The sequence below is a fragment of the Gossypium hirsutum genome, chromosome A07, assembly GCF_007990345.1.
Source record: "Gossypium hirsutum isolate 1008001.06 chromosome A07, Gossypium_hirsutum_v2.1, whole genome shotgun sequence".
In the NCBI taxonomy this organism is placed as follows: domain Eukaryota; kingdom Viridiplantae; phylum Streptophyta; class Magnoliopsida; order Malvales; family Malvaceae; genus Gossypium; species Gossypium hirsutum.
Genome location: NC_053430.1, coordinates 64,681,767 through 64,703,376, shown reverse-complemented (window position 1 = coordinate 64,703,376; position 21,610 = coordinate 64,681,767).

The following is a 21,610-nucleotide window of genomic DNA, read 5'->3' as shown; positions in this document are numbered from 1 at the left end:
TTATTTATTACTTTTACTGAATTCAATTATTACTTCTTTTAATATAACCTTAACTATTGTCGCAAAATATGATTAACATTCACCCAAAAATATATATACTAAATTTTATTGTTAAAAAGTATCATGAAGATCTTGTATTAGTGTCACGGGTTGCTGATCAAAACCCGTGATAAATGTGCACAAAACTTCATGTGCACAAAACTTCATGTGAAGGTCAATTAATTAAATGAGCTCATTTGACTTAATTCAATTCGTGGAACATATGGAGAAATCTATTTACTTGAAGCATTGGTAGCATAGTAAAACACTCAGTAAAACCAGAGTTACCTTAGTGAATATTTGTCATCATAAGGGATAAGATTGTATAGTATTTTAATCCCTTAGGAACTTTCATCTTATGGATAGGCTTGAATCTGACCCGTAGATGTTGTTTAAACCATACAATTGGATTTGGGTCTTACACGAGCCTATGAAAGTTCTAATACTAGCATGAGGTCGAATTAGGACTAAATTGTAATGCTTACAAATTCCAGGTTGACGTTGCGACTTCAGAGGTTTCCTCGTCGTGACGTGACTCTCTGACTTAAGTTCATCATGACCTCGAGGCTATGTCACCGCAACGTGAGCCCTGAACTTTTTGTCATTACGACATTGGGAGTACGTTGTCACGATGTGACCATTGAATTCCAATAATGTCAAAGTACCTATTCAAATATCCAAAGCAAACAACCTATACAAAATTGATGGCATCGATAGGGCTATTGACACAACTTTAAAATATTGTTACTCTACCCAAAAATAGAGAGAATTTATTTTCAACTATTGAATATATTTTTCAGAATAACAAATTTTGTCAGTTTCTATTTGAGAAGAGATTTTTCATTTTCACACTAAAGAAAAGAAAATTATTTCTAGTTCCGTGTTTTGATTTGAATCGTTCGAGTCAACCCTTGAAACAATTTGTGGTACGAGAATAATGGAGAAGATCATTTAGTTGAAAGTCGGAAACGATAAGGATCCATCTATCCGAAAACACAGGTGTGAATTCGATCTAGGGTTTATTGCTATAAATATCACAAACTGGGTTAGTTTTCAAAATTTTTATTTCCCGTTGTACAAGAAAACCATTTTCGAACTAGATTTTTTCCAACAATATAATTCTCCCTATTATAACCATTTTTCTATTCCTAAAATATCATTTATTTAATTAAAATAAATTTAATTAATTCTTTCAATTAAATTATTTTCTTAACCCAATTCTAATTTTGTTAAAATCATAATGAATTTACCTTACTAGAATCTAAGTAAATAAATTTAATTGTCTTGTTTAGTAAAACTACAATGACTACTTAATTTAATTCTCACTCTGAACTCAACTATTTAATTATAATCAATTAAATAATAAGTCAAAGATATTAAATTGATTTCTAAGTCATCTTTTGTTCCTTGCAAGAAAAATGCATTTACTGCGGATAAAAATACATGCAGTTTATTTCTCCTTTCATTGTTTTCATTCATTCAACATATCGATTATTGTTGCAATTCAAACATGATTGTGTTGAGCTAATGGAAGGACTGATTGGACATGTAAATTAGGGCTCAAATAATTTGTAATTAATTTTTGACTCTTCGTCTAATTACAACATTATTTAGTCATGAAATCAATCCACCAAAAGTACCATGATTGAAATTTCCCTTATTATATACCATTACAAAAGCAACTTATAATTTTGCTTGTATAATAACTTTGTCATTAGTGTGTTACCTTTATAGGATATTCTTAATCAATTTGGGTCAAAATCTATTCAGCCAATATGATCTTATTTTATCTCATGGTAACAATTATATCTTCCACCATGAAAAATATCATTACTAAAAAATAGTAATGAAAATCATTTGTTCCTAATAAAGGACCTGTGGCAACGTTTCTTTTCTATAAACCATGCAATTCCAATGAGAGGATATTATTTACCCTTTATTGAGCTACGAATTCTATTGTGGTAAATGAAGTCATGTCATACTGTCACACCCAAAAAATGATAGATCCAAAAAGGTGAGTAAGATATGTAAGTAAATTGATTTGGCACTATGGTAGCATAATTTGCCACCCTGTTGGCTTGATGGGGAGTCAGAGTATTGACGCATACTAGCGTTAAAATATCCACCTGTTAATGGTATCTAAGGATTTAATTACAAGGTATCTTCAAGAAAAGAAAGATTACACCCAAGAAAGAGTACGCCTAAGGAACAGTACGCCCTAAGTGTTGGCTGAGCACGAAGAGCCTATCAAGTGTTTAAGAAAGATGTAGAAAACTTAATTGTCTTTAAGATCATGCCATACCCGAGTCATTGTCAAAGTATAGTACACTCAGTTTGCTTAAGCATTGTTCAAGTTGGTTCTCGTGATGAGATTAGTTGGGAATTAGTTGAATTGATTTGACCCTTCCCATGACTGATTAAACAGTAACGAAGATCTTCATCGGATTCTTTTTACCTTCCCCCGTATTTTTTGTGGGAAATCAGAATATTTGGGTAAGGTAAGCATCGTCACTTTTCAAAGTCCACAGTAGGAGGACAGGGAGTTTATGTAACACCCTTAACCCATATCCATCACCAGAACAGGGTTATGAAGCATTACCGGAGTTTACAATTCAAATGCATAAAAACTTCAAACATTTCATATCATCGCAATAAACATATTAAAAGCAAGTCAAAACGTACATTATTGTCCCTTAAACGAGCCCTTGAGGCCTAAAATACACATTAGAAACAAGTCAGGACTAAATCGAAAACTCAGGAAATTCTTCAGAAAATAGTAAAAGTTTTCAACACTGTAGGGATCACACGGCTGTGTGACTCATACGATTAAGAGCACGTCCGTGTCTCAGGCCATGTGGGCATTCAAAATAAGGACAAATGGTTGTGTCCCAGCCCATGTCCCTGCCAGTATAACTCACTGACTTGGGTCACACAGTTAAGTAACACGCTAGTGTGCCAGGTTGTGTACCTTTCGAAGTAACCCCACATGCCCGTGTGCCAGGCCGGGTGCTAGGCCATGTAACAACATAACTCGCAACCCTTTGAAAGCTATAGGGGACACACGGCCGTGTTACCTGGCCGTGTGTCACACACGGCTGAGACACACTCCCGTGTCTCTGCCCGTGTGGACAAAAATAGGCCATTTTAAGAGCCATTTTTCTCACCCAATTTGTCATGTACCTACAACCAACTTTGCATATATAACCAAGCCATAATAAGACATCCAAAACAAGCATAAACAACATATATAAATATGGTAAAGTTTCATACAACCAGTATGTCCTTAGGCACCTCAAATGATAACATGTAAATATGTTCAATCATGCACTCTATTTGTCCAAAATACTCAATTAAATTATAGGCACATTAGCATCAATACATGGAATTTGGTTACCTTACCAAAGCATACTAAATGGTACTAAATAATCACACAATTACTAGCCTTAACATGCATATATGTCTTCTATAGAAAAATACCAATTCAGAACAAGTTATAAGACATATATAACATATACATTCAACTATCATTTCCCCTTTCATCATTCAAACATATTAAGCAAATTATCAACCATATTAAGGTTAATGTTTACATGCCAAAACTAAGCATATAACATCATTAAGTGCCAAATCACAAGCCAAACCAAATGGCCATATTCACAACCAAACATATAGGCCAACATTAGCCAAAATACCTATACATGTCGTTATAACCAAAATTAAACATCCGAATGTACCAAAAGAGCCGATGGATAATGTGATATAGCTCCGACAAGCTTCCAACCTAAATGAGCTTCTGACTCACTATAAAACAAAGAAAAATAACATAGAGTAAGCATTTAAGCTTAGTAAGTTCATGTAACATAGAAGTTAATTTACCATTTAATCTTATAATAGGTAAGTATATAGGTAAGTAAAGAAACATATCCCAACACATTTTGGCCAAATGCCTAAACACATATACATCAACCATGTTAGCCATGTAAATAAACATATAAGCCAATAGCCGTAGATGAACATAACCATTTATCAATTTCCATATACATGTATCATCCATTTCATTTTTCCATATATCATATAACCATATTTTTATGTAGTTCACATGTATACCTGTAATAGTTCGTATTGAACTCTTATCGTTCCGTATCAAAATATTTCCCGTTGAACCATTTAGAATGTCGTTGGATACCCGGGATAGCTCACACATAGTGTGTTAGCTCATATAATTGTAATCCATCAATTCATGTACATGTATGCTCACTCGAGCAGTAGATCAGTAGGCTTTTACGAGCTATAAATCGGTATGCTCTCACGAGCTGTAGAGTATTCACAAAACATGTAGGGCCTCAACCAAATCATGTAACCCTAATGACATCTCATTTGTATCCTACGGATTCCTAAGGTTCAAACGGGGCTCGGTAATCGTCACACATTGTTGGATATGCACTCGATATTTATGTATGAAAAATCATACATTTATATATTTCAATTAAAAACACATAAACACAATTTAATTACACGAACTTACCTCGACGAGTATATGTAAATACGGAGGCGGTTAATCTGAGACTTTCTCTTTGCTCTGATCTAACTCTGTACGAGGCTTAACTGGATCTATACGAATAAATTTAACTCAATTTAACATATAATTTATTCAATTTAATCCAAAAAATATTTTGGTAAAATTACCATTTTGCCCTTATACTTTTAATTTCTTTGCAATTTAGACCCTAGGCTCGGAAAATGAAATTCATGCCATTTTACCCCTACCCAAGCCTAGTCGATTATTATAAAAACTTATAGTAGCCCACATATTTAATAAATTCACAAGTTATACCATAATTTATCACATTTTTCAATTTAACCCCAAAAATCTCTTAACAGAAATTATTTTATCTAACAACAACCATCCATTTTCTTTCATCAAACATCAAAACTCATGTATACTCACCAATGGAAAAACCCTAAAAGTTTAAAAATTTCACAAATTAGTCCCTGGGCTAGCTAGATTAAGCTACAACGCTCCCGAAAACATAAAAATTATTAAAAACGAGACAAAAATCACTTACAATCAAGCAAGGAGAAGTTGCCAAAATTAAAAGCTCAACAATGGCTTCCTAAACCTTAGCATTCGGTTGAAGTTGAAGAATAAAAGATGATAGCTTTGCCTTTCGTTTTATTTAATTATAACTTTATTTACTAATTACTAAAATAACCTTAACAATTAATAAAAATTTCCATAATACCAAACCATGTTCATCCACTAACACCATTTATGGTATAATTACCATATAAGGACTCAAAATTTAAATTTCTATAGCTATTTAATACTTTTAGCTACTAAAACTCAACTTTTGCACTTTAGGCAATTTAGTCTTTTTTTTTATCAAATTGAGCATGTAAACGGTAAAATTTCTTAACAAAATTTTTATACGGTATTACTATCATGTTGAAAGAAAGAAAATAATAATAAAATAAATTTTTTGACATCGAATTTGTGGTCTCGAAACCACTATTCCGATTTCACTAAAAACGGGCTATTATAGTTTATATCTAGTATGCGAGAAGACATTCTAGATGACTTTTATGTTTTGATTCTTCTTTCCAACGTACATATTCTTTTCTTCTTCGTTAAGGTAAAGCTAAGACCTCATTTAACCAATGGATGATTTAACCGTCTGATAAGTCTTATATTGTATGTTATGATTGTTATTGAGGAAAGATGTTAAAATGTGTAAGAATAGTAGTGAGTGAGTGAAAGGCCCTACATAGGGGTCACACATAGTTGAAATGTTAGTGAACTACCTGTACATGGGGATTCTAATAGAAATTATATTATCTTGTAAGTAGTTACTGCTACTAGATGGGGAACGAAAATCAAAACAAAAACTCCAAGTTGAAGTAAAGGTAGGTCTCTTGTGAGTCTTTAGACCCGACTTCTACAAACTATATTATGATGATTCCTTATACTGTAACATCCTAATTTTGGGCCTAGTTGGAATAGTGGTTTTGGGACCTCGAATCCGATGTAGTAAATCTTATTTTTATTATATTTTCATGGTCTTCAGTTTCACGGAATGATTTCGTGAAAATTTCATTCGAAAATTCTGATGTTTGGGCACTCAGTTTAGTCAAAAGGACTAAATCATAAAAAGTACAAAAATTGAATTCTACATGTTAGAGGTGTCCAATTGATATGAAATTTTAAATTGGAGGTCCTTAGATGGAAATTATACCATCTGTTAAGTTATTGGACAAAAATGAGTATGGAGAGATAAAATTTCAAAGAAAGGCTAAAAGGGCATTTTGGTCATTTGGTAAATAAAAGAATAAAAAGGGAAAAACAAGTCAAAATTGTGTCCATCTTCTTCCTCCCTTAGCTAAAATTTTCAAGAAACCATAGCTAGGGTTTTTTCAACTTTCAAGCTTGATAGTAAGTGCATCATAGCCTCGTTTTTAATGCTCTTTACGTTTTTGAAGTCGTATTCACCTAATCTTTTCATTTCTACCATTATTTTGAAGTAGGGTTCATGTTTAAAAATTTATCCATGTGTGACATGCATGTATTTTGATGTCTAATGGTAGAAAAATAAAGTTTGATGTGTAATAAACAACTTTTACTAGGTGATTTTTCATGAAAATACCTAGAAGGGACCTATTTGTAAAAGTTGTAAAATGTGTAGTAAAAATCTGATTTGATGAAAAATGTGGGCTGATATGAGCATGTGTGTGGGTTAGCTAGGCTTGGGTAACAAATAAATTGAATGCATTTCATTTTACGAGCCTAGGGACAAAAATATAAATATGTCAAAATTTAGGGGCAAAAATGTAATTTTGGTATAGTATATTTTTGGACTAAATTGAGTAATGTGATAACTAAATAAGCTAAATTTGTTATTATAGATCAAGAAAAACAAAGTTCGGACCTTGATTGGGGGAAAAACAAGGTTATTGACGATTAGATCCATTTATACTATTTTTGTACCGAGGTAAGTTTGTGTGTAAATAATGCAACTTATATTATGTATTTAATATTTTGTTATTGCATGACTTGTACAATTATCATTATGGATTCGTTCGATAAAGATTCGATACAGTGAAATTCTTGTTAAACCTTAGGAATGTTAGGATACAAATGTCATGACATTATGATTATGAGTTTACGTGTAAAACCATATCTGGGATATGGCATCGTTATGAGATTTCGTGTAAGACCATGTCTGGGACATGGCATCATTATGAGATTTCGTGTAAGACCATAGCTAGCCTATTGGCATCGATATGAGATCCCATGTAAGACCAAATCTAGGATATGACATTGGTATGATTCTATGTGTATGTGATTCTCGAGTATCCTTTAGTATTCTAAGTGGTTTAATGGGTGATTTAAAGATTATGTCAAAGATGTGAAAGATTATGATTATGTTATGAAGTGGTACAAATACGTACACAAAACTCATGAGAAATGATCTTAATTTAAGATGCACTATTGGTAAGGATGCAAATGAGTAAGATATGTTTTTGATCACTTGATGATTTTATGCTAATTTACATTGTGTTATGTGTAGGTTATTGTATGTTAAAAGTTGAATATTGTTTACATGCTAACTTACTAAGCTTAAAGCTTACCTCCTCCATTTTCATTTCTTATAGTGTCATCAAGCCAGCTCGGGGATCGAAGACGGTAGGAGAGTCACTCACACTATCAAATTATCATTTTAGGTACTTATTATTACATTATTTTGAGTTATGACATGTATAGGGACTTGGTCTTTTTGTGATATGTGTCACTATTGATTTGGCCAAACGTGTTGGCTTGTAATGGTATTTGATTCATTTTGTAAATGGCCATTTGGTATTGGCTAATATTGGTTAAGTATTTATACATATAGTGATGCCTTTCATGGATAGAGTTATTGTATGGTTTGTGATGATAATTATGAAATGTTGTATGTGATAGAAAATAGCATGTAATTGATGTGTGGATGTCCTGGTTGTGGCTCAATTGGTTGTGTGTATATGTTTGGATTGGTGTTGTTTGATGTTGTGTGGGTTGGCGCAAGTAAGAGCGGCGAAAAGGCTTGGTAAATATCCTTATTTTTTTTGTCCCACGGGTCGACACACGGGCGTGTGTCTAGGCCGTGTGTGACACATGGCTTGCCCTATGGGTGTGTGATTTGGCCATGTGTCCCCTGTATTTTGAATTTTAGCTTTAAATTGGCCATACGGGTAGAGACATGACAGTGTGTCTCAGCCGGGTGAAGGACACGGCCTAGGGACATGGGCATGTGAAGTCTACACCTATTTTAGGAAAAATTATGAAAATTAAATCACCCACATGGCTTAGCACACGGACGTGTATCTTGGCCGTGTGACCCTAATTTGTTGATAAAATCATAAACAGAGAGTTACACGGGTTAGGGACACGGGTGTGTGTGATCACATGGCCTGCCCACACGGGTATGTGACCTTTGTTTTTATGAAAAATTTTCAAAGTGTTTGAAAAGTTTCCAAAGATATCGGTTTAGTCCTGAACCGTTTCCAATTATGTTTTGGGCCTCGTAGGCTCGTCTAAGGGACGATATGAATGTTTTTGAAAAGTTTTAATTTGGAAAAAAGTTTATGTCTTAGTTTTGCATGATTGCTTGTGTATAAGTTCGGTAATGCCTCGTACCCTATTCTGGAATCGAATATAGGTGAGGGATGTTACATTTAGTGGTATCAGAGCTACGGTTTAGTCGATTCTCAGACTAACATAGTGTGTGTACGAGTCTAGCTATATATGTCATAAATGAACTGTGATAGTGTAATGACTCCTGACAATTGAAAATTGTGTTTTTATATAGTAATGGATCCCAACCGAGCTGAGGTTGATGAAGTTAAAAGTAATACGTCGACTCCCACTCAAAGGGCAACATCATTTGATAGTAGACCCCCTTTAGTTAGTCAAGGAGAAAGAGGCAGGAAGCCTTCCTCCATATGATGAACGCATGGTATACGGAGTTCGTTCAAATGAACCTGAACGCTCAATCCCCTCCACCCCCACCTATTCCTTAGCCTATTCCCATAGCACCTCAAGGTATGGACTTTATAAGATTGAATAGGCCCCTAGTTGATAAGATTTGAAAACAAGGAGCCGAAGAGTTCTGAGCTGGTATAGATGATGATTCCGAAAGGGCAGAGTTCTGGCTTGAGAATACCATTAGGGTGTTTGATGAGTTATCATGCACACCTAAGGAAGGTATGAAATGTGTTGTATCACTTTTGAGAGACTCGGCTTATCAGTGGTGGAACACCCTTGTGTCGGTTGTACCAATAGAGAGAGTTAATTGAGAATTTTTCCAAGAAGAGTTTCGTAAGAAGTACATTAGCCAAAGGTTTATCGATTAGAAATGAAAAGAATTTCTTGAGTTAAACCAGGGTTGAATGATGGTAACGGAATATGAGTATGAGTTAGTGAGACTGAGCAAATACATTTGAGAATGTGTTTCGATTGAAGACATCATGTGTAAGAGATTTGAAGATGGGCTGAACGAAGACATCCGATTATTTTTTGGAATTCTGGAACTAAAAGAATTTGTTGCGCTTATAGAGAGAGCTTGTAAGGCCGAGGAGTTGGCTAAAGGGAAAGGAAAAATCGAGTTTGAGTCTCGAGACTCGAAGAAGAGACAGATGGGTAAGTCACTTCGGTCCTCATCTAAGAAATCGTGAGAATTTAATACTCAATCGAATGCTTCAGTTGGGTTTTCAAATAGAAACCATGGGAAACAGTATTCGGGTTATAAGGCTCAGACTACTTCGATAGTGAGTGTGGGTAATGCTCGACCTAGTAAACTTGAATGTCTATATTGTGGTAGACGTCACCCCAGTGAGTGTCAGGTGAATGATCGAACTTGTTTCAAGTGTGGTTCCCAAAATCACTTCATTAGAGATTTCCCCGAGATGGTTGAAAAAGAGAAATTTCAGAGTACAAGATCGGGTAATACTACTCTTACAAGGAGGCCACAGAGAAATCCAGGAAACAGAGCTAGTAACAAGAGTCCACCTACAGACCCAGCTATGAGATCCGAGGGTAGAGCACCTGTGAGGACTTATGCTATTCGCGCTCGCGAAGAAGCTTCTTCTCCTGATGTGATTACAGATACTTTTTATCTCTATGATACTCATGTCGTTTCTTTGATTGATCTGAGATCAACCCATTCCTATGTTTGTATGAAATTGGTATCTAGTATCAATATGCCTATTGAGTCTACAGAATTTGTGCTAAAAGTGTCGAACCCTCTAGGCAAGCATATGTTAGTTGACAAAGTATGTAAGAATTGTCCTATGATGATTAGAAGTCATTGTTTTTCTGCTAATTTTATGCTTTTGCAATTTGATGAATTTGATGTAATTCTTGTATGGGTTGGTTGACCATTCATGATGTGGTAGTAAATTTTAGAAGAAAAATTATTGAATTGAAAAGTGAAAGTGGTGATATTCTTCGGGTTAAATTAGATGAATTGAAGAGATTACCAGTTGTGATCTCTACTATGATAGCTCAGAGGTATATGAGAAAGGGGTGCGAATCTTATCTTGCCTTTGTGTGGAATACCAAAGTGTCTGAGTTAAATATTCAGTCAGTGCCGGTAGTATGTGAGTATTCAGATGTGTTTCTGGAAGAGTTACTCGGATTTCCTCCATTTAGAGAAGTTGAATTTGGTATTGAGTTAGTCCCTAGCACTGCACCTATTTCAATTGCTCTGTATAGAATGACTCCAATAGAATTAAAAGAGTTGAAAGCTCAGTTGGAAGATTTGACGGATAAAGGTTTTGCGAGACCTAGTTTATCTCTGTGGGTGCACTAGTATTATTTGTGAAAAAGAAAGACGACTCTATGAGACTTTGCATTGATTACCGACAACTTAATAAAGTGACCATAAAGAATAAGTATCCTTTTCCAAGAATAGATGATTTTTTTGACCAATTCAAAGGGGCCACATGGTTTTCAAAGATAAACTTGAGGTTTGGTTACTATCAGTTGAGAGTTAAAGACTCGGATGTGCCGAAAACTACATTTCAAACGAGGTATGGTCACTATGAATCTTTGGTTATGCCTTTTGGTTTAACAAATGCTTCCGCTGTGTTTATGGACTTAATGAATCGAATTTCTAGACCATACTTAGATAAGTTTGTGGTTGTGTTTATCGATGATATTTTGATTTATTCTCGAAATGAGTTCGAGTATGCTGAGCATTTAAGAACTGTTCTACAGACTTTGAGAGATAAACAGTTGTACGCTAAGTTCAGTAAAAGTGAGTTTTGGCTTCAAGAAGTTGGATTTTTGGGGCACATTGTTTTAGGTGATGGTATTCGAATTGACCCAAGATTTCAGCAATTGTTGATTGGAAACCACCGAGGAATGTATCCGAGGTTAGAAGCTTTCTAAGCTTAGCTGGTTATTATAGACGATTTGTTAAAGGATTTTCCATGATTACTACTCTGATGACAAAGTTTCTGCAGAAGGATGTCAAGTTCGAATGGTCAGAAAGGTGTCAACAGAGTTTTGAGAAGTTGAAGGCATTGTTGATTGAGGCACCGATTTTAGTACAACATGAATCGGGAAAAGAGTTTGGGATTTATAGCCATGCGTCACTGAATGGGTTAGGATGTGTGTTGATGCAAGAGGGCAAGGTGATAGCCTATGCCTCGAGATAATTGAAGCCACATAAGAATAATTACCCGACGCATGATTTAGATTTGGCCGCTATTGTGTTTGCTTTCAAGATTTGGAGACAACATTTGTACGGTGAGAAATGTCATGTTTTTACCGACCATAAGAGTTTAAAGTATTTGATGACTCAGAAGGTGATGTGAGCACGCCCGGGGCATCCTCGAATGCAAATCATGAATCAATCGAGCTTCCAAAAGGCCCCATGACTCGAGCTCGAACCAAGTAAATTCAAGATGCTTTATCCGCATTGGTGTTGCGCATTTGGGATGACAACAAGGTCTATGACGTTAGAGGAGCTAAGGATAACTCCTTTAAGACTCCATGCACCATTTTGCAATCCGATCTCAGCTCCTCTTCAGCTCCCCATGCGCCATTCAACTCCCATCAGCTCACTTGAGCTCGATTCAGCTCGTTTGAGCTAGAATTCAGCTCGATCTAGCTCATTTCTTTTTCATTCCAATAAATTAAGTTTTAATCTAGTTTATAATTAAGTTTTCTACAGCTCATGCCGAAACCCCTAGCTCAATTTAGCTCATTAAGTGTTTGACTATTTTTGAGCTAGCCGAATTTACTTGATAGTTGACTTATAATTATTATGTTTGAATTTAGTTAATTTCATTAAGTTGTTTAATTATTAATTATGATTTTATGAATAGTTATATTTTATTTAATTGTGTGTTTAATTCATGTAGGTTAGCCGAATATGGAAGGTACATTCATGAAGAGATGCATGAACAGGAAAGTTCAATGAATGAGAAGATTCATGCACGGCCTGGTTCAATGCTTGGGGGAAATTAAGTTCATGTACATGGGAGGTTAATTACATGTATGTGGGTTGAGAAGATACATTCACTTTGGATGGCACACATGCATGAATGAAGAGCATTTAATGAATGTTCATGTACGGCCAGATTCAAGCTCCCTTTTAGTTCAATGCGTGGTCGAATGTATGGGGTGAAATACATGAATTGTTTGCTTCCCAAATGACTTCCCTAGGTGTCTTTTTGGCCAAGAGACACTTCTTGAATGTTTTTGTAACACCCCGAACCCGAGACCGTCGCCGGAGTCGAACACGAGGTGTTAACAGACTTCAAACCACTTATTAAAAATTTCCCAGACAAGCTGACAATCTGCGTACTAGTCACTTTAAAAATCATATCTTGAGTTATGAAACTCGAAATCCAGTTCCGTAAATTTTCCCCGGAACTAGACTCATATATCTATATGGTAGAATTTTTGTAGAATTTTTGGTCAGGCAAATTGGTACAGTTTATTAGTTAAAGTCGTCCCTATTCCTGGGTTCGACTACTCTGACCTTTGTGCATTACGACTTAGATATCTCCCTTTACAGAGCTTCAATACTTATGCCATTTGTTTATAATGAAACTAGACTCAAAAGGAAATCTATACATATGAGGCATGACTTCTAATTGTCTCTGATTAATTTATGGCAAATCTCTAAAGTCGGAACAGGGGATCCAGAAATCGCTCTGGTCCTATTTCACAAGGGTTTAATTATCTCCTAACATAAAGCTCATATGGTCATTTCGTTTCTTCCATATGAAAATAGACTCATCGAGATTCGATTACATAATTTATTCATTATTTAATTCCATTCCTACTATTTTTTTTATTTTTCAATCTCACATCACTGCTGCTGCCAGCATCTGTTACTAAAGCAACTATGCCTATTTCGTGATATCTCCTTGATCTAACTAATAATTCATCACGCATATCACAAATTATGATCATGACTAGCCATGCCAAAGGCTAATCATTGACAAACATCTCCCTATTACACTATTGCCATATCATGAATTTTAACACCAAAATTAATCAACCATTACATATGGCATAAAAATCGATTAGGCCTCAACTATTATTCAACCAAAACCGAATTGGCCCAATATCAGTCATGACCACATTATAAAACCCATTTACTACGTTTTATAACTAAGTATCATAGGACCCAAAGTCCAAATTAACATTTATGCCATTTTCGCATGGCTGAAAGTTTACATACCAAAGTTCAAACACAACATAATAGCCTATTCATGCCGAAATGTTCTCCTAAACCGACTAAGAAGAAAGTACCAAAACTTGCTAGCTGGTGTGATGACTTCGATGACGGCCCGATCACGTAAAAAGAGACGAGTCCAAGAAACCTAAAATAGGTGACAAGGAAACACCGAGTGAGTATATAACTCAGTAAGTCATAAGCAATGCACTACCATCCATTAATAACATTTCACAAGAGGAAACAAAATGGAACGAGGCTAGTTACTCCATCCATACCGAACTATGCCATAGTTCCTTAGACCTATCGGTTCAATCTCATACCAAGTCATGCATTCACATTCCATATACTAATCAATAGGATATTTGAGGCATTTTCATACATCACTTTATTTTCGTTACAATCATACAATTAAACGACCTTTCACCTATTCCACGATAAATCTTATGTACGTGACTTCAATTATAATTGTCACATAGGTTCAAACTTACCAAGCTCAACTCCAAATATAAACATAGCGACTATTAGCCATGAACTCAAGGTACTTACCCGATCCGCTGTCCGTGATCAACTCAATAATGTCGCACACTTAGTGTCCATAGTGATTCAAAAATATATATTAAGTCCGCACACTCAGTGCTATATAATCAACTCGCACACTTAGTGCTATATAATCAAACTTGCACACTTAGTGCTGTACAATTTAAACCCGCACACTTAGTGCCAATCTCATGATCATAAATGTTTATACCCGCACACTTAGTGCCGAAATCAACAACTCAATACATCTCACCTCTTTTCTTTTCATTCAACACTTTCATCACCACATGCATACATGTATATAAATTTATCATTCCATTCGGCATAATTACATAGACATTATGTCTATTTAGATCAATACAAAATATATGCTTGGTGACTTACCTTATGTTGGGGAAACGATTCCAACTCGGCTACTCGATGTTCTTTCCTTTGCCCTTGCTTGCCTCTCCACCTTTAACTTCTTGAGCTATCGATAAATTAACTAGTTTAACTGTCTTGCTAAATATTTATATCAAAATATTAATGATTTCATAGCATAGGAGACACATGGCCAATTCTTATCTTTCTACCCCATGCTTTTGAACTATTTGGTTAACAACCATATACTATCACCCTATTATCGATAATCCAATCAAGGATAGTATCACAATTGTGTACACCCATATAGCCGAATGTGCAAGATTAAATTCAACATCACCTATATACTTAATTAGATGGCCGAATATACCAAATTAAACTCAACATTAAATGTCACAAGAACCCTAATCTAATTTGCAAATTGCTTGGCCAAAGACTCACAAGTGCCTTATCTATAACCTATTCGGCCTTACTACTTAAACTTAGCCTTTCATACACTTATATCTAATGTCATAGAGATGCCAAATCCTTAAGTGTTCCAACATCTAACTTACTCAATTCAACACATCGAACAACATTTATACCGATTTTGCTAGCACACAAGCCTTTGGCCGAATGTCATTAACCTCTAGTCACCTAAATTTTTATTCTTTAAAACTCATCCAACACTACATTCGGCACCTCCAACCTATAATTTAAATATTCTCAAGTTCATTCACAAGTACATTTATATGACACATATAGCATTAACATTTTTCAACATGAATCTATAACATGATTGAATACTCATGCACATACATACATAAAGAGAACTCAAATAACACCCAAAAATCTCCTTTCCAAAGTGCATATATACCCATACATACGGCAACTTCCATTCTTATCTCCCAACAATGAATTCATGAATTTAGCTATGGGTTAACTAGACTATACACTTATCAACTTAATCTCAACATCAATTAGAATAAAATCACAATGCATACCTTTCCTTTGAACTAGCCATGGCCGAATGCCTTGGTTTCTTTTTTTTTTCAATCTTTCCTTTCTCAATTTTGGCAATGAAGGAGATGAAAGATGAGCCTTCCTTCCTCTTTGTTTTCTTTACTTTATTTCACTAATATTATTTTTTTCTCACATAATGCCATTTCTTATTTTAATAACTAATTAAACATATATATTTGCCCATCAACACCCATCTTGGCCGGCCACTATAAAGAAAATTGGGCAATTTGACATGCAAGTCCATCCTTGTGTTGACATGCACTAATAAACCATTTAAAATTAGTCTATCATATTTCACCATGTCTCATATTGATCCCTATTTAATAATTTCTCATGCAATTGGCTAAATTAGGGAATGAAACGTCCACATATGCATGTACACACATAATAAGCATAGAATATAACAATTAATTATTTTTACGACTCGGTTTTGTGGTCCCGAAACCACTTTTCGACTAGGGTCACATTAGGGCTGTCACAGTTTCATTCATCCCATGGCCAAATTTAGACAAGCTATTGAGTTCCCAAGACTTCACATTCATCTAAGATGCTTTGCTTACACATGAAGTTGTCCAATGGAGTTCCCATCAGCTGAATCTAGTCCTAGCAAATTAAAGACTTGTTCTAGATTATTCTAGTGCATTCATAGCTGAATCTATTTAGTCTTTAAGCTATTAGTTTGTCCATTCGGCTACTATTTGTTAGCCTATAAATAGTTTGCACATTTCATTGTAAAGGGACTTTTGCCAAATTTGTTAATGAACATTTGTTCTTGTGAGGTTGCTTCCTCTCATATCTCGTACAAGTTTCGAAAGACTTATCTGGCTTGTACTAGTGGCTTCAATCGTCTTGTTTTGAACTTATCACTAATTTTGGTGTGACGTTCACCTATCCATCAATCCATAATTTTTTTCACCTTAACAATATAGGAATCGGAGTGACACTTCTTAGTGTTGAATCATTCCTGACGTTGAGTTCGTTTTCCATTCCCAACTTTTAACTTTCTTTCTTGTTAACCCAAATCGAACCATCTATCCTTCATCCATCTTTGCTACCCTTAACCGAACCTATTGCTAAACTTACCCTTCTTGAAACCTTCCGCTAACCTATCCATTTTCATTCACTTCTAATTCTTAAACTCGAAGCACGAATGACTTTCTCGAACGACGATTGGGCAACTAAGTGAATTCGACTCATCAACCCAAGCTGGATCGCATCATTTGGTATCAGAACTTGTAAATCGAGAGGCGCCGACGTTCGTATCAAGTTCTTATTAGGTTCGTAGTTGTAAAAAAAAATTCAGTTGTAATTTTCATTCTCGCTATTGTAATAGTGATATTGTGAAGTATTAAAAAAAAGAAAAAAATATACGAAATTAAAAAAAATATACAAAATTAAAAAAAAAGTGTGTGATCAAGATCTGTTCTTTTGGTTTTATATTTTGTTTCGATCTTCAATCTTTCTTTCCATCAATTCCCCCCCCAAAACGCCACACTACACCAAAGACTATTTTTCTTTTAGCCTACCCGTACACCGTGACATTCTAACCTTTGTAACCATCTTGAAACTGACCCCAAGGCACCAAGACAAGTCGAAAGAAACATAATACGAGGTTACGAGAGTAAGCTTGAGTGGTAAAAGGCTAGAGTGTGTGAGAATATTCGAGAGTTGAAAAGCCAAAAATGAGCGAAAACACGAGTGTGAGTGCCATCATTCTTTCTTTCCGAGTGAACTCGTGAGGATTTTGTAGTGAGGACTTTGTGTCTATTTTTGTAATAGCCCAAAATTGGGTCTAGTTGGAACAGAGGTTTCGGGACCACAAAATCTGAGATATAAATAATTATTTTATGATTATTTTGAGGTCTATGATATGATTGCATGATTGTGTGAAAATTTCGTGAAGAAATTATATGCATAAAGTGCTTAATTCGAAGTTAGGGACTAAATTGAATAAGTTGCAAAACTTGCATTCTAGAAGTTTCTAGTATGAAATTGATTTGAAATATTAATTAGGAGGTCTTAAATAGCAATTTGACCAATTTCTAAGTTATGGACAAAAACTGGACATGGATGGAATTTTTGGAAAGTTTAGTAGTAAGGGTATTTTGGTCATTTAGGGGTAAAATGAATTAAAATACAAAATTAAAAGCCAATTTTGCTCATCTTCTTCACCATGGACGTGTATACCAAGGGAGACTCCATGTATAGGGTTTTCAAGCTTCCCAAGGTCAATTGTAAGTCCGTTCTAACCCCGTTTTTCAAGTTCTTTACGTTTTTGGAGTCCCGGTAACTTGATTTAGCTTATGCTAGCAATAATTCAACCTAGGGTTCATATTTGGAAAAATACCCATAGGTAAAATTTGTGTATTCTGGTGTTTTATGATACAATATGAGGTTTTAAGTTATGTTAGACAACTTGTGCTACTCGGTTTTAAGTGAAAACGAGCAAAAGGGCTTAATCGGTAAAAATACCTAATAGTCATAAGTATATGTTAGAGTGAGAATTTGATGTTGCCATAGAAAGGAAAAGTGATCATCATGTCATAAAACATAAGAATAAGGGATGAAGTTTAATTCCCGAGCCTAGGGGCAAAAGTGTAAATATGCAAAAGTTTAGGGGCAAAATTGTAATTTTTCCAAAGTTTGAGTTAAGGACTGTTTTGAATAGTACATTAATTAAACAAGTAAAATATGATGTTTTAGGTCCCGGAAAACGAGATTTGAACCTAGAATGAGAGAAAAATTAAAAATTGGGAAAGTTGGTAAAATGGCCGTTTTAATATCAAGGTAAGTTCATATGTATAATAAGCATTAATTTATGCATGTTTCAATGTAAAATTGATATATTTACTATGATCTCCGAGGGGTTGAAAGTATGTAAGTTGGTATGTAATTTATATTTGAAAGTTAAATTTAGTGAATTAATTTAATTATGTTAAATTAAATGATTATGGTGCCAAGTTTATGAATTGATTTAAAAATATGTCTATGGTACATGAAGTGCATTGAATTATCATACATAAATGTGATTTCTATGATTATGGATATTATGGGAAATTGTAAGTTCATATGATTTTTAATAAGACAATGTGTAATTTAATGTTATTGCGTTGATATTAAATGAGATGTAAGTTTATATGTAAGTAATACATCACTATTACTTGTATTATGATATTTTATAAAAATATTGGAAATATGTTTGTGGATAATTACTTGATTGGTGAAATTGTTGGAAAAGAGAGAGAAATCCCAGTTGAACCTTCGGAAAGATTGGATGATACAGATGGTAAATAGCTAGGTCACATGTATAGTGCTGGGTGCACATCATGTGTACAAGAGAGCTACGGGATATATGTAGCTAGGTCGCATGCGTGGTTCCAAGTGAAGGACACCATGTAGACAAGAGAGCTACGAGATAAACTGGCTAGGTCACATGGGTGGTACTAAGTGTTCACCATGTGTACAAGAGAGCCGAACTATATGATGGGTGGAGCTATGTGCTGAAACCACCAAGTATCGAGGATTGATCCGAAGTGTTCAACGGGAGACTCTCTATGTATTGCTTTGTGAGTTTTGTGATGAATAAGTGCAGGAACTTGGTTATGTGAATGATGTGTTCATTAAGTGACCAGGATGTGGTAAGGTTATAAACAAGTAAGTTATACATGAGGATGATTTTATGGTGATCTTGTGATCATGGGCCTATACTTGTGATGTATGAAATGTGGTGAAAATGATTTGTGATATGTATGTTAAAATGAGGTTAATACAAAGAAAGTGTGAAAGAGTGAATTAGCAATAAAATTGTCTTGGACAGTAGAAGTGACGTGCTTTTGAAAAATCACCAAAAATAGTATAAATTGAACCAGAGACTGAATGAGATATCAAATTAAATCTTAATGAGTCTATTTTCATATAAAATAAATATAGAAATCAAAAGAGTTCTATATTTTGATATATTTATGTTTTTGTGAGACTGATTCAAAATGATTACGTGATCCCCTGTTCTGACTTTGGAAAATCACAAAAATTTGGAGAAAAATAATTAGAGGCTAAAAATTATATTTTTAAAATCCATAATGAGTCTATTTTCAAGATAAATCAACAAGAACATTATCTGAGTTCTGTACTGTGAGATAATTATTTTTTAGTGAAGAGAGGTCAGAACTTTCAGAAAGTGAAACAGGGGAAATTTTAATGAATAAACTGTACTAATTGGCTAAACCAAAAATTATGAAAATTTTATGGTGGAAATATATGTGAGTCTAGTTTCAGGGGAAATTTATGGATATTAATTTGGAGCTCTGTAGCTCAAATTATAAATAATTAAGTGACTATGACTCGTGTGGACAGTTTGATGTGAACATTTATTAGTAAATTGTGAAATCGTACTTACAATAATGCTATATACATTAAGGATGTGGAATGGAGAGGAGGAGGAGGAAAATAAATATATGTGGAATACATGGAAACTATGGTATATTAAATATTGATATAATGAAATAAATGATATGTGTTTATAAGAAAACAAAAAGAGAATGTTATGTATCATGACATGTATATATATATGACTAGTCTCAATGTAATGCATGTTGGGTATGGAATTGAATTGAAATGTTTCAGGAAAACATGTTATTCTGCGCATTTGAATCGTGGTATTTTATAAAGATATGATCTAGCTTTAAATATGAATGCTTGATGATTAAGCTGAAGATATTTGGTAAGATGATAATCTTGGTATAAATGTATAAGTGGTACTATAATAAACAAGGTAAAATGAGTATGAGAGACACATGTATGATGACATACAAATGCTATGTTTGTGGTTTAATTGAGGATGTTTAATCATTAAATGAATACCATGTTATATGCTTTTGATTTTGTATAAGTGTGTAAGAGATCAAGGTTGACCAAAGCTTGGAAAATAGCCTAGGTATATTCCACACAGGCAGAGACACGACCATGTGTCTCAGCCGTGTATGGAACACGACTTTGGGACACGGGCGTGTAGAGCCTTAAAGCATGAAATTTCCAAGATTTTTGTAAGTTCTCGGTTTAGTTCCAAACCCTTTCTAAAGTATGTTTTGGGCTCCATAGACTCAAATAAGGGACTATGTGTAAGAGAATGAACGCTTTGAAATATGAATAAAATTTTATGGCTTGTATTTTAGTTTAATATTTGTATGTTTGTCTGGTAGCGCCTCGTACCTTAGCCCGGCCTCGGATACGGGTAAGGGGTGTTACAATTTTACTTAACAATTTTCCTTTCAGCGATAACATCATGTCTCGCGAAGAATTTGCCGAATCAGAATATCAATATTTGGTGCAAGAAATGCGAAGAATGGTGACAACTAAGTTTGACAAATTGCACGAGAGATTAGATCGTGTGGAGAAAAGAGACCAACAGGCACGAATGTCATCAAGTCAAAAAGTAGATTTGAGAGCATCACAGAGATACACATCCAACGACTACTCAAGAAGAGATTACGATCGAGATTCTTTTTCATCAAGGAATTCAAGACGAAGAGAAGTCGATTTTGATTTTGAATCCTTCTGAGAAGACATGCGAGATGAAAGATACACCTCTTCAAGAGCTCCAAAGAAAATAGCCACGGAGAGATCTTCACAAAGGATTGTTCGTGAATCATATGTAAATGATTTTTCTTCTTTTGAACAAAATGATTTTTCTCCTAAATCTTTTGTAACCTCTTGTAAAAAGAAAGTGAGAAAAGAAGAAGACGAAAAGCAAAAAGAGATCAAAAGAAAAGAGAGGCAAGAAAAGATTATGAGAGAAAATGAGAGGATTTTGAATGAAATCGAGAGAAGAAACAAAGAAAAGAAAATGAGATTGAGATTGAAAAAGAGAACGAAAAGAAATTTGAGAGTGAAAAAGAAATTGAAAAAGAGATTAAAGAGATAGAAATTGAAACAAAAGAAACGAG